Below are 11840 nucleotides of genomic sequence, written 5' to 3' on the forward strand. Positions count from 1 at the left end.
TGTCGCTTGTGGTCGTGGTGCTTGTGTAGCGTCTTCTAACGTCAGTTGGGATGGTGGTACTAGCCTAACATCCGCGCCTGCTTCGCTGTACATTCGCTCTCACAGAGCGGAATGGAGGTGGTTTTTTTATATATGTAATCCCATAGCGGACACTTGTTTATTACGCCATGAAGCAAACTCTAATGAATCTTAACACGCATACCATTTAAGGAGCTATAATCTGTAAAAAAAATCATATAAGGTACCCTGTATGACTCACAAGTTGATATATTATAGTTCAGTATTATTTAACAAATAACGTTAGAAGAAAAAATACATAAGTACCGTAGCGCCAGAAAAATTAACATGCAATATCTGGCGAAGGACAGTACGCAAGGATCGATTTATTCCGACTTATGCGGTCCTTTTTGTTTTGCTCTTCCTTTGAGACACTCCCATCTATTATTTTTCGCTCGTTTTTTGCAATCTATAGACGCACCTTAGTTTAAATGATTTTGCATACTCGTCCCTCTTTCGCTAGTAATTCCGAGACGTAGAAGAAAGTCCACTCCCGGCATCTGTCACCTCGTTCCTTGGTCGGGTTGGCAGATATATTCCGCGTGGACATATTGATAACGCTCATTATGTGGGCTCAAGCGTCGCCATATTAAAAAAGTGAGTCAAGAAAAAAGGAAAGAAAGACAGAATATTACCCTGTTTCTTCTTTTTATTTTCTTATTTATTTCCTTTCACTTGAGTAATCTTTGGACAACCGAGTCTCACTTGCTGCGCATAATACTTTTTTCTCTGGGAATATTTCTCGTAAAAACATGAGATCTTCCTTTCCTTGAAATTTCTCTGTTCCGGACACAACAGTGCCTCTCTGCACTTTACAGTAGACTTGATATGTTTAAGATATTGGAAGCAAGGAAAAAAAAGGAAAGGAAATGAACTTATATTGATTCCCTTTAGGTTCAGTATTAACTGGTTTCCGATACGCAGATGTAGTGCGGCCCTGCGAACTGATTATTTCTGGCGATTCTTCCCGACTACAAAAATATGAAAGTTAGAGTAATAAAGTTACAAAGGAGTCAGGATTGTCAATATTCTGTGAATATTAGCTTGTCTTCTTCTAGACTCGCTCTACGGCTCTCCGATAAGACTGGAAGGAGGAGGCGTGATATTGTAGAGAACGCCAGGAATCTCCTCTTGCATTAGAGCTTTCTTGCAATCTCCTCTTGCATTAGAGCTTTTCATCTACCTCTATTTTCCAGTTACCTTCCGAAGGAACCGCGCTATTTTAGTTTTATTGTGATAGAAGTTATAGGGACACTCCAGGCAAATTTTCCCAATCGTAGTGATGTTCCGTATAAAGTCTCTCTCCCGTAAGATCCTCTGGGACTCCGCAGGTGCGAGGGCAGGCTACCAGTATACGGTGCCATTATACGGTGCCCCAGTATACCAGTATACGGTTCGCTAGGTGCGCACCTAGTGTTCAAGGTCGCGCAGTCACAACTTTCGAACAGACGATGAAGCTGGAGGCTGCATGAAGCTGTCTCTAGCCGCAGCAGCTGCTCTTCGTCATGCCAGCCTTGTGACACTGAGTGTCCGCGTGTTGGTACGTGACACAATGTTTGGTAATTAGTGAGTGAACATTTATTACAATTTCCACGGGCGATACAACTACGACCCTTACTACGTATAGACTTCTAGTAATTTAAGCGCAATCAATGCTTCGCCTTTAGGGTGAAACTGCGACTTTGTTTATTTAATCACATACGCGTAGTATTCAGCCATTGGTATTGGCATCCTTCTATGTGCAAAAAAAAAAAGAAAAACTAGATGTGACATACATCGCCATCGCAAGGATGCCCACTTTCTTGCTGTATGTATAAGCCATGCATAACTGCTATACTCTACATAGTTCACGCGTAACTTAAACGTAAATTCATCAGTGCCGTTAATAAGCTACGTCTAATACGTGCTTTGTGTCATGTAAGCAGCGTCTACCAGGAAACACTAGGAAACGAATTCGGTAAAGTGTTTGCAATAAGCTTCTAACTTGTGAGACTGATTATTAAGCCGACATTGGTGTCTGATATCGTGTGAAGGATACATGGTTACGCTATATCACATGTGCAGTGCAGTTTCACGGAACTGCACAGATAATCGCACACTTCCAGTACTTCGCTGCTCAGTCGCTGCCTGGCACTTCTGAAGCTATGTCCTTATGCTGCCGTGTTTCCACTGGGCGAAGGACCATGCCTCAGCGAGAACAGGTCCATTATGTTTAAATGTAATTCTAGCGTTTGCTCACGGTCGCGTGCTGTAATTTGTCCGCAACTGTTGCTATACAATGACACATTCTTTTCTTTGTATCCCTAGATGACCCGTCACCATTGTCAACGATATCATACTACTTGGCATCATCGTAATTCACTTGGAGCCATTCAGAGTATTTACCTTTCCTTTCTTTTTTTAACTGACACAATGCACAAATAGGGAGCATAATCACATTTATATACTACGCGTTATATCATTCTGTTTTGTTTATTAAGGAAGCTCATTAAAATGTGAGTTTTGAACATAATGAGATAAAGAAATAATAGAACATGAAGCGAAAGGCGAGAATAAACAAAGAGCTAACTTTTATTGTTGTCAACGTAACCAGTAATTCAGATATTTCTGGTGCTGTTTTTTGCCAGTGTAACAAAACTATTTGAGTATGTACACTGCTGCATATTTTATTGAGTCCGAAGTACTTCGATTCCTTAAAATCATACTTAATGATAAATGCTCATTTGCTCTCATAAAATAGGGTTTCTGTGTCATATTATCTTAAAAACATATTTTACAGATTTCAGCAAACATTGACACGTTATCGAATCATCGCCAAGTTACTTGTCGGCGTTTATTTCTAAGGAACGCATGACTGAACCCTGGCACCCGACACGTTTTCTAAGAGTAGAATACCTGGCCGTCTAGGCAATAAAAGTTCATAAAACTTTCTCATCCCGGGCTCCTTGCCCAAATATTTTTCATGGGACATGAGTCTGCGCTGTAACACCTTCCATTAAAGCTTCTTAAACACAGCGACTTACAGTCAAATTTGAGGGCGCATAGGCAGCTGTTTTAGGAAGAATCCAACACATCTTTTTTGCTGAATGAACATTTTAGCGTTTCTGGAATTCTTGACAACCAGTATTAGTTAAAGATGTCCCAGTTTCGACACAGTGGTAAAGCAATGAATGCGATAGCAGCACGTTAAAATATTGCACGAAGTTGAAGACTGCCAGGTGTATGGCAGTACGAATTGAAGTAAACGTAAACTAAGCAAAAAGAAGCTGTTCTGCTGGAGGCCCTCTTTTGTAATACTGTCCTTGAAGAATTTCATTAATGTTTGTTAATTAAAACCAACGTCCTTTTTAGCGACATTACCACTACTTTCCCGTGTTTGTTTCAAACCGCTTTCCTGGGCCAATCACCGACATTGCTGTGCCAATAAAATTACATCACGTTCAGATGTGGGTTTTGTAATGGTTTCTGACTTTTTGCATTTATGGATTAGAAGGCTTAAAATGCAAAGCAGGGGCTGTCAGTGTTTCGTTTCATTACATTTGTTTGTAGCCTGCTGTTCTCAAATTTCCGAGCAATTTTTTTGTCAAGAATATAAGTTTTGCTCTGGGAAATTTTACTGATAGAATGGTGAGGACATGACCTGCATATATCCCATGTAATATATTCCTGGCTGTTCTGGCGCATGACATCGAAGAAGTACGCTCATCTTTGCTGGTCGAGAGATGTTTCCAGTTTGATAGCAGGAACAGCTGCGGAGAGTGGCCAGTGGCACCCCTACTCCAACCATTTCACTCATAAGCGCGTGCATGGTGTGACCACGCAGCTTAGGAAGGACTCTATTGCATGTGATGTCGCATTCGTGCCCAGAGGACCAACGACACCCAAATTATCGCATGGTCACTCGCTCCCCCTTAATACAACCCTCCTTACAGAGATAATGCAAATTCCCTATTTGCAAACTCCTCAGTAAGCTTCTTTCTATATTGTGCTCACAAAAACGGGAAATGCAGCTTTCTTTCAAATTTTATCTCATTACTCCATATATCGTCATGCTTTATGGTTTATATAGATATTATTAGATCTTGATTAACATCGTGCTGTTATGTGGCCGGATTGTTTTAAGTAAGAATTTTCCTGTTAAATATTACACTAGTTTGGAGAAACTGAGATGCTTCTTCGCCGCACCGTCAGAAGGCCAGATTCCCTGCCAACATTGTCAGGCACTGACCTTGCTTCGACTAACGTGCGCAAGTTGCAAGAACCGCGCCTTCTCTTACAATGGCAGTCGAGGGACCGCCTTGTATTTGCGTTCCTAGCCACGCCTAGTAATTTCAAAGGCATTGTTAAGAGTTCTGCATTCACTCATTTAACGACGCCATGTGACAAAATCACCGACGTTCCTGGAATTGCGTCTTACATAGAGCCGTTCGGGCATGTGACCTAGACCTTGTGGGTGGAAGTGCGGCTTCCCTTAGAGGATGGGTATGCATCACGATCGTGAGTGCGCGCATGACGCTTTTATGTCCATAATGTCCAAGGCTACTCAGGGGTCTATTAAAGTATGATTCGCGTGTAGTGGCCGAGTTATTTTTTCAAACCGTACTTAAAGATGAGTAAAATTCTCTAACTGCAAACTATTTAAAAAAACGTCGGCAAATTGAATACAAATTTTCTTCGCGAAGGTAAAAAAGCTGCACCTTGATAGGCTGGTCTAAGTCCAGGTAATTCCAAAATGTGAACAAGCTTTACGTCCTTGACGAAGATTACTGTTCTGTGCGTTATTACACCACACCGCCACGGATTCATTTCAAAGTTTCAATGTTTATTTGTCAATACAGCATAGACATACATAAATTGTGACCAGCCTAAGCATGTTGTGTTTGCTGCCTAGTCAGGCAGTAGGTGTAGAATCTTCTAAAATAAAAAAAAATTGCTTCATATATATGCATTTCATGTTATACACGACATTGCCCATAAATCTGACAGCGACAAGTAAAGGTATACACAAGGCAATAAATTTACGCAGCAATCTCTTAAAACAGTCATCATCTTTCTCTTGTTGCTTGTAAGACACAGATCATCAGGAATTTTATTAAAAGTAGCTGGTACATTGTAATTGCGCATATTTTTACCATATTTACTATAGACCCGTGGTTTAACAAAACGTTCTGTTTTCCTCAATGTAACATCTTTTTTTACAAGAGTTTTATATTCATTTGAATAATAATACTGCGTCAACACAACAAAATAAAACAGCTCACGAATCTGTAGGATGCCTAACTCATCGCATTTCGTTTTCATGTCAACCGAATGTAATTTGGTACCATAAGATATACTGTTCACGATTCGTTTTAGCATAACATTTAATGCTTGCTTCTTATATTCCGAGCAGTTTCTATATAATATAATACCGTATTTTAAAATAGGTTCCACTAATGCTGTGTAGATTACTCGTCTAAGGTGAAACGGAGATTTCCCCCGAAGGTGACACAACATGGCCACGATGTCCCTAATATTTCTAGAGAGGTAAACGATGTGCTCGTTCCAAGTGAGATGTTGATCGAAGTAGATACCCAGATATTTAACTGTTCGCTGTACTTAAATGGCTTCGAAATCACATGATGTAACAACGGGAAGAGTGTAAGTACAGTGGTTGGGTCAAAGCAACTGCTTTGTGATCTTTCTAAAACATGTAAGTTTTCTTTAGAGAATGTTTAAAATAATAAAATTTTGCAAGAACCAGGCAATTACTTCCATTATATCTGCCTGAAACGTTTTAACGTCAGTACAATAGTCATTGACTTCAAGTGCGAGTGCCGTATCGTCAGCGTATTGAAAGCTTTTTTTTTTTTACTTAATCTGCAATAAGCCCAAATCAGACACATAAACGTTAAATATTAGTGGGCCGAGTGTACTTCGTTGAGGTACACCGAAAGTAACATTCTTCAAATGTCCGTACGTATTATCAAGCTTTCCACATTGAAACCTGTTTGTAAATAACTGTAAAAAAAACTTTTTGAAATGTGCCAAGGCTGACGACTGGGCGTGTTGGTATAGCATATTAGAGGTTGGATTGCGCAACATTTTTACGAGACACACAGAAGAGACACACACCACAGAGCGCTCTGTGGTGTGTGTCTCTTCTGTGTGTCTCGTAAAAATGTTGCGCAATCCAACCTCTAATTTTGAAATGACTGCGGAAACCAAGTCAGCTTAATTTTTCAAGTAGTAACGCATGGTCTATCGTATCAAATGCCTCCGTTAAATCCACGAACAGGGCTAACACATTGTCGTTATTTTCTATTGCATTGTAAACGTAGGGCTGTGTAACGTAAAACTATTCCAATATGTTTTTATTCCCATCTCCTAACGTCAAATTGCGTAACCGCCGACGCAAGCATCGGGCGGTCACGTGCAGGGTTTTCTGAACAAACCAATCAAATGCTCCCCTCGTTCATTGGCGGTCCCTTTTGTTTACTTGAAAAACGAATAACATCGCCTGCACTGAGCGGCTTGTCTTATCTAATAGGCTGACAAGAGGCGAGGAGCATAGTCAAGTGGAGAGGGATTCGATGGGGCCAAGTCACTGCGCAGTATATGGATAAAAGGATGAAAAAGGTGGTGCAGGCGTCTGCGATTGGTCCGCTTTCTCTTAATTAGCTTACGGTGGCTCGTCGACAATCGCGGCGGTAGGCAACGGAAGCTCAAGAATGAGGCTAAAACGGATCCTCAGCAAAGAAGAGTTGGCAGAACGAGGTCGTAAACGTGCCGAAAGTTCTCGAAACGTTACACGCCCCCGCAAAAAAATTTATTACACGCAACTAAACCCATGCTCGGCGGCAGGAGCAAGTAGCCAGTGCCGGAGCAATCGGCGGCAGCCATCTTTTATTCCTTTCGGAACTGGGCAGCCTGCGGCTATACAGAAGAAAATTCAGTTTTGTTCGGCGTAAGAAGGCATCTTTAACGCGTACGCGTCACTTTAACGCGGTGAGTTTTTGCGGTTTTGTGGTGTCGCGTGTGAGGCAGGAGAAGTGGGTGCAGCCCAAAAACTTTTGACCAATAGCCGAGGGCTAACGGTAAAAAGGCGAATCAGAAATAACTATTTTTGTTTTGTTAGGTCAAATTATGCATAATCAGTGTGTACACGTCATATCAGCTGGGGAGCTATCGCGGTTTTCGTGACGTCGCGTGACAGAGAGGGGAAGTGGGGGCGGTCCTAAAAGTTTTTGACCAATCGCTGTGGGCTGATTGCAGAATTGGAATAGAGAAGTTCGGAATAGTTTTAGGTTATAGCGCCTATAATCAGAAAATGCTTCAAGAAGTATTGTCGTACTTCTGTTCTTTGTAAAGCCAAATTGCGCAGCATTGTTCAAATAGTATTTTTCCCAAAATGATTCCGCAATGCACGATATTCATCTCTTAGCGCTTTAATTTCAGGTTGCTTCCTGCATTTCTGCCATGCCTTATCTTTCGCGCAGCACAACTCTGCTATTTCATGAGTGATCCATTTCTTATCTTGGCTTCTTATTTTGATGTTAACCGATTTATTTGGCTGTTCATAGATATCGCGATGGATTTCAACCGTTTTCTTGTATAAGCTGATATCATCCAATTGTCAAAGGGAACTCCTGTTAACATTATGAATTAATACTTTTTATATCTTAAACAGAACCTCTAATAATGCCTCCATCAGTCCTATGATCACTGGACATAATTGCAGCCGTTACAAAATAATGATCGGCTAGTTCTTGCTTGATAACTCCGGAATCATATTGTTACATCTAGCTGATGTACAAGTCTATTTACAATATATTTACACGTAGACCAACGGTGGCAATGATGGCGACGCTATATCAAGTGGGCACACACACGTCGTCTCGTTCCTCCTCAGTGCCGCCACACTGTGGTGGCTGTTCCATATCATCACCTTCGGCGGTAGAAGCACTGTCCCGAAGCTTAATCTACACATCCTCGGAGAAAGCTGTGCGGTATGATTTCAGTCTCGCTACGTGAACGATGTCCCTTGCAGTTGACGATGACGCTGAGAGGTCGGCAGGGATGATTTCATACGTGATATCGGTCACTTGTCGCACCTTACGGTGCGGGCCAGTGTAGCACGATAGCAGCTTTTCGGAAAGGCCCACACGTCGAATGGGTGACCAGAGAAGCACCAGAGAACCGGGAAAAAAGTGCACGTCGCGATGGTGGCAATCATAGAGGCGTCTCTGATGCTTCTGTGAGGCCTCGAGACGGGTGCGGGTTAGCTGGCGTGCGTGGTCGGCGTGTGCGATCGCGTCGCTGGCGTATTCAGTGGCGGAACGTGTGGCTGAGGGCAGCAAAGTGTGCAAGGGCAACGCGGGTTCCCGGCCATATAGGAGATAGAATGGTGAATAGCCGGCGGTGTCGTGACGCGATGAGTTATACGCGAACGTCACATATGGTAAGTGAAGATCCCAGTCATGGTGGTCGGCCGCAACGTACTTCGAAAGCATGTCAGTGATGGTCCGGTTGAGGCACTATGTGAGGCCCTTGGTCTATGGGTGGTAGGACGTGCTAAACTTGTGCTTTGTCGAGCAGGAGCGGAGGATGTTCTCGACGACTGCCGAGAGAAAGCTGCGGCCACGGTCAGTGAGTAATTGGCGCGGAGCACCATGCACTAAAATGATGTCGTAGAGAAGAAAGTCAGCAACGTCAGTAGCACAACTTGTCGGGAGGGCTCTGGTGATTGCGTACCGCGTAGCATAATCAGTATCGACGGCGACCCATTTATTCCCGCAGCCCGAGAGAGGAAATGGTCCAAGAAAGTCTAGACCAACGCGTAAAAAGGGTTCGGGTGGGATGTCGATCGGCAGAAGACATCTGGCTGGAAGTACGGAGGGCTTCTTCCGGCGCTGACAGGGCTCCCAAGCGGCAACGTAGTGCCGCACGGAGCGGTCGAGACCCGGCCATAAGAATCGACGGCGCACACGGTCGTATGTGCGCGTGACGCCTAAGTGCCCAGCCAAGGGAGCGTCGTGAAATTGGTGGAGGACAGTCGAACGCAGGTGTGATGGAATTATGAGCCGAAGGTCATGGCCGTGTGGATCGAAGTGGCGGAGGTATAATGTCCCCTCTTTGGAAAGGAACATCCGGAGAGAGGCGTCGCCAGGCGTTCACTCCAGACGGTCGATGAGGGCTCATAACGAAGGACCGCGGCGTTGCTCGTTGCCGATTTGAAGCAGCTGGGACCGGTTCGTCTACGGGGTAGCGGGACAAACAATTGGCATACTGGTGCAAGTGTGCCGTCTTATATACGACGGAGAAGGTATATTCTTGCAGGCGTAACGCCCAGCGAGCGAGTCGCCCCGTGGGGTCCTTGAGCGAGGATAGCCAGCAGAGAGCGCGGTGATAAGTGATCACACAAAATGGGCGTCCGTATAAGTATGGAAGAAACTTCGAAACAGCCCACACAAGAGCGAGGCACTCGCGCTCTGTGAGTGAATAATTGCGCTCGGCGGGTGATAGAAGTCGACTGGCATAGGCTATAACGTGATCATGTCCACGCTGGCGTTGTACTAACATTGCTCCTATGCCGTGACCACTGGCATCAGTTCGAACTTCCATCGAGGCAGACAGGTGAAAGTGGGCGAGAATTGGAGGCGCGGTAAGGAGAGCAGTGAGCTGCGACAAAGATGCGGCGTGGTCAGGACCCCAAGAAAAAGGGGCGTCTTTCTTCAAGAGGTCGGTATCGGAACGTGCAATGGTGACAAAATCCTTCAGAAAGCGTCGGAAATAAGAGCGCAGCCCTACGAAACTACGAAAGTCCTTGGCAGACTTCGGAACAGGAAAGTTCGTAACCGCGCGAATTTTGTTCGGATCAGGTCCCACGCCTCTGGCATCCACGAGGTGTCCAAGTACGGTGATTTGTAGGCGAGCGAAGTGACATTTTGACGAGTTCAAATTGAGACCGGCGAGACGGAACACGTAAAGAACCGCTGAAAGACGGTCTATATGCGTGCCGAATGTCGGCAAATGAACGATGACGTCTTCCAGATAGCACAAACAGGTGGACCCCTTGAACCCTGAAGCAAAGTGTCCATTCGTTCGAAGATGGCGGGAGCGTTACAGAGACTGAAAGGCATAACCTTGAACTGGTAAAGGCCGTCAGGTGTAACAAATGCAGCCTTCTCTCGGTCCATGTCGTCGACGGATATCTGCCGGTTGCCGGACCGTAAGTCGATAGAAGAAAAATAGGTGGCACCGTACAGGCAGTCTACATCGTCAGCAATACCTGGCAAAGAGAACACGTCCTTTTTTGTAATTTTGTTCAGGTGGCGATAATCTACACAAAAGCACCACGTTTCATCTTTCTTTTGAGAAGTACGACGGGAGAAGCCCAGGGACTAAAGGAAGGCTCGGTAATATCCTTTTCAAGCACCTTTTTTTTGCTTCCCCTTGAATAGCAGCTTGTTCCGACGAAGAAATACGATATCGACGTCGATGAATAAGGTTCGCATCACCAGTATTTATGCGATGGGTCACAACGAAAGTTTGACCTAAGGGTCCATTGTCAAAGTCAAAAATGTCGCGATAGCCTTCAAGAACGCGGGAAAGGGCTTCAGCTTGAGCAGGTGTAAGGTCAGAGGAAACCATCTTCTCAATGTCGACGTCAGTACCGTGGGATGATTTCACGGTATGGGCTGAGCTGTAGCGACCTTCCACTGTCAATGCCGCGACCTCATTATCCTGCAAAGCGCTAATTATCGCCTCGGAGAAGTCCACCGGCTGCGGCAGTGGCGAGCGACATGTCCAATGCGTCAGCAGTTAAAGCAGATCGGCTTGTTGTCCACAGTTCGCCATTCGGAGGGGTTGCACAGTCCATAAGAGGAGAGTGGGGTGGGGAGGTGCATGGACAAAGAGGTTCCGAGCGTACGGAAAGAATTGATTGTAGGCTGACGTCGGACAACTCTTGACGGACGGCGGCCTGTATCAAGCAGACTGTCACCGGAGAATGATCAGGTGATGGGAATGAAGGGGCCGCCGGTTGTGCTGCTTCGACTTCACGACGAATGATGCGGGTCAAGGTGTCACATCGCGAAGGCTGGTGGACGAGGTCGTCACAAGATGACGTAGCAGCTGTGTTGGGAAGTCGCGTGATGTGCTGGGATACCCAGTGACCTTTAGCATGCTCGAGAGACACTCCTTGAGGATGGTATCGATGCTGGTGACATTCGTAAACACCAGTAAATTGAAGGCGTCATGAGCTATGCCTTTGAGGACGTGATTAACCTTGTCGTCCTCAGACGTGTTTGGGTTAGCCTTGGCACAAAGGGCCAAGACGTCGAGAATGTACGACACGTAGGACTCGGTGGACGTCTGTACACGCGGGGCAAGGGCTTTCTTGGCATTGACTTGTCGACCAAACGGATTGCCAAAATGGTCGAGGAGCTTGTCTTTGAAGAGATTCCAGCTCGAAATCTCCTCTTCGTGATTCTGTAACCATGCCAGTGGAGCTCCGTCGAGCTGGAAAAGAACGCTGGCAAGCATAATAGTCGAATCCCACCTGTGACTGGTGCTGACACGTTCGTATAAGTGGAGCCAGTCGTCAACATCAGGACTGTCAACTCCGGTGAAAGCACAAGGATCCCGAGGGGGGGGGGGGGGGGGGGGGGGAGGGGCGGCGACGTAGGTTGGGGCTGCAGGTGGAGACGCTTGCGTAGATGAAGTGCCGCCAGCAGGAGCCGAAATTACACTGTCGTCATTGCGACCGCTGCGGAGCTCCATGACGGGTACAGGGAACGTCC

Source organism: Dermacentor andersoni, chromosome 8 (genome assembly GCF_023375885.2).
Source record: "Dermacentor andersoni chromosome 8, qqDerAnde1_hic_scaffold, whole genome shotgun sequence".
Classification (NCBI taxonomy): domain Eukaryota; kingdom Metazoa; phylum Arthropoda; class Arachnida; order Ixodida; family Ixodidae; genus Dermacentor; species Dermacentor andersoni.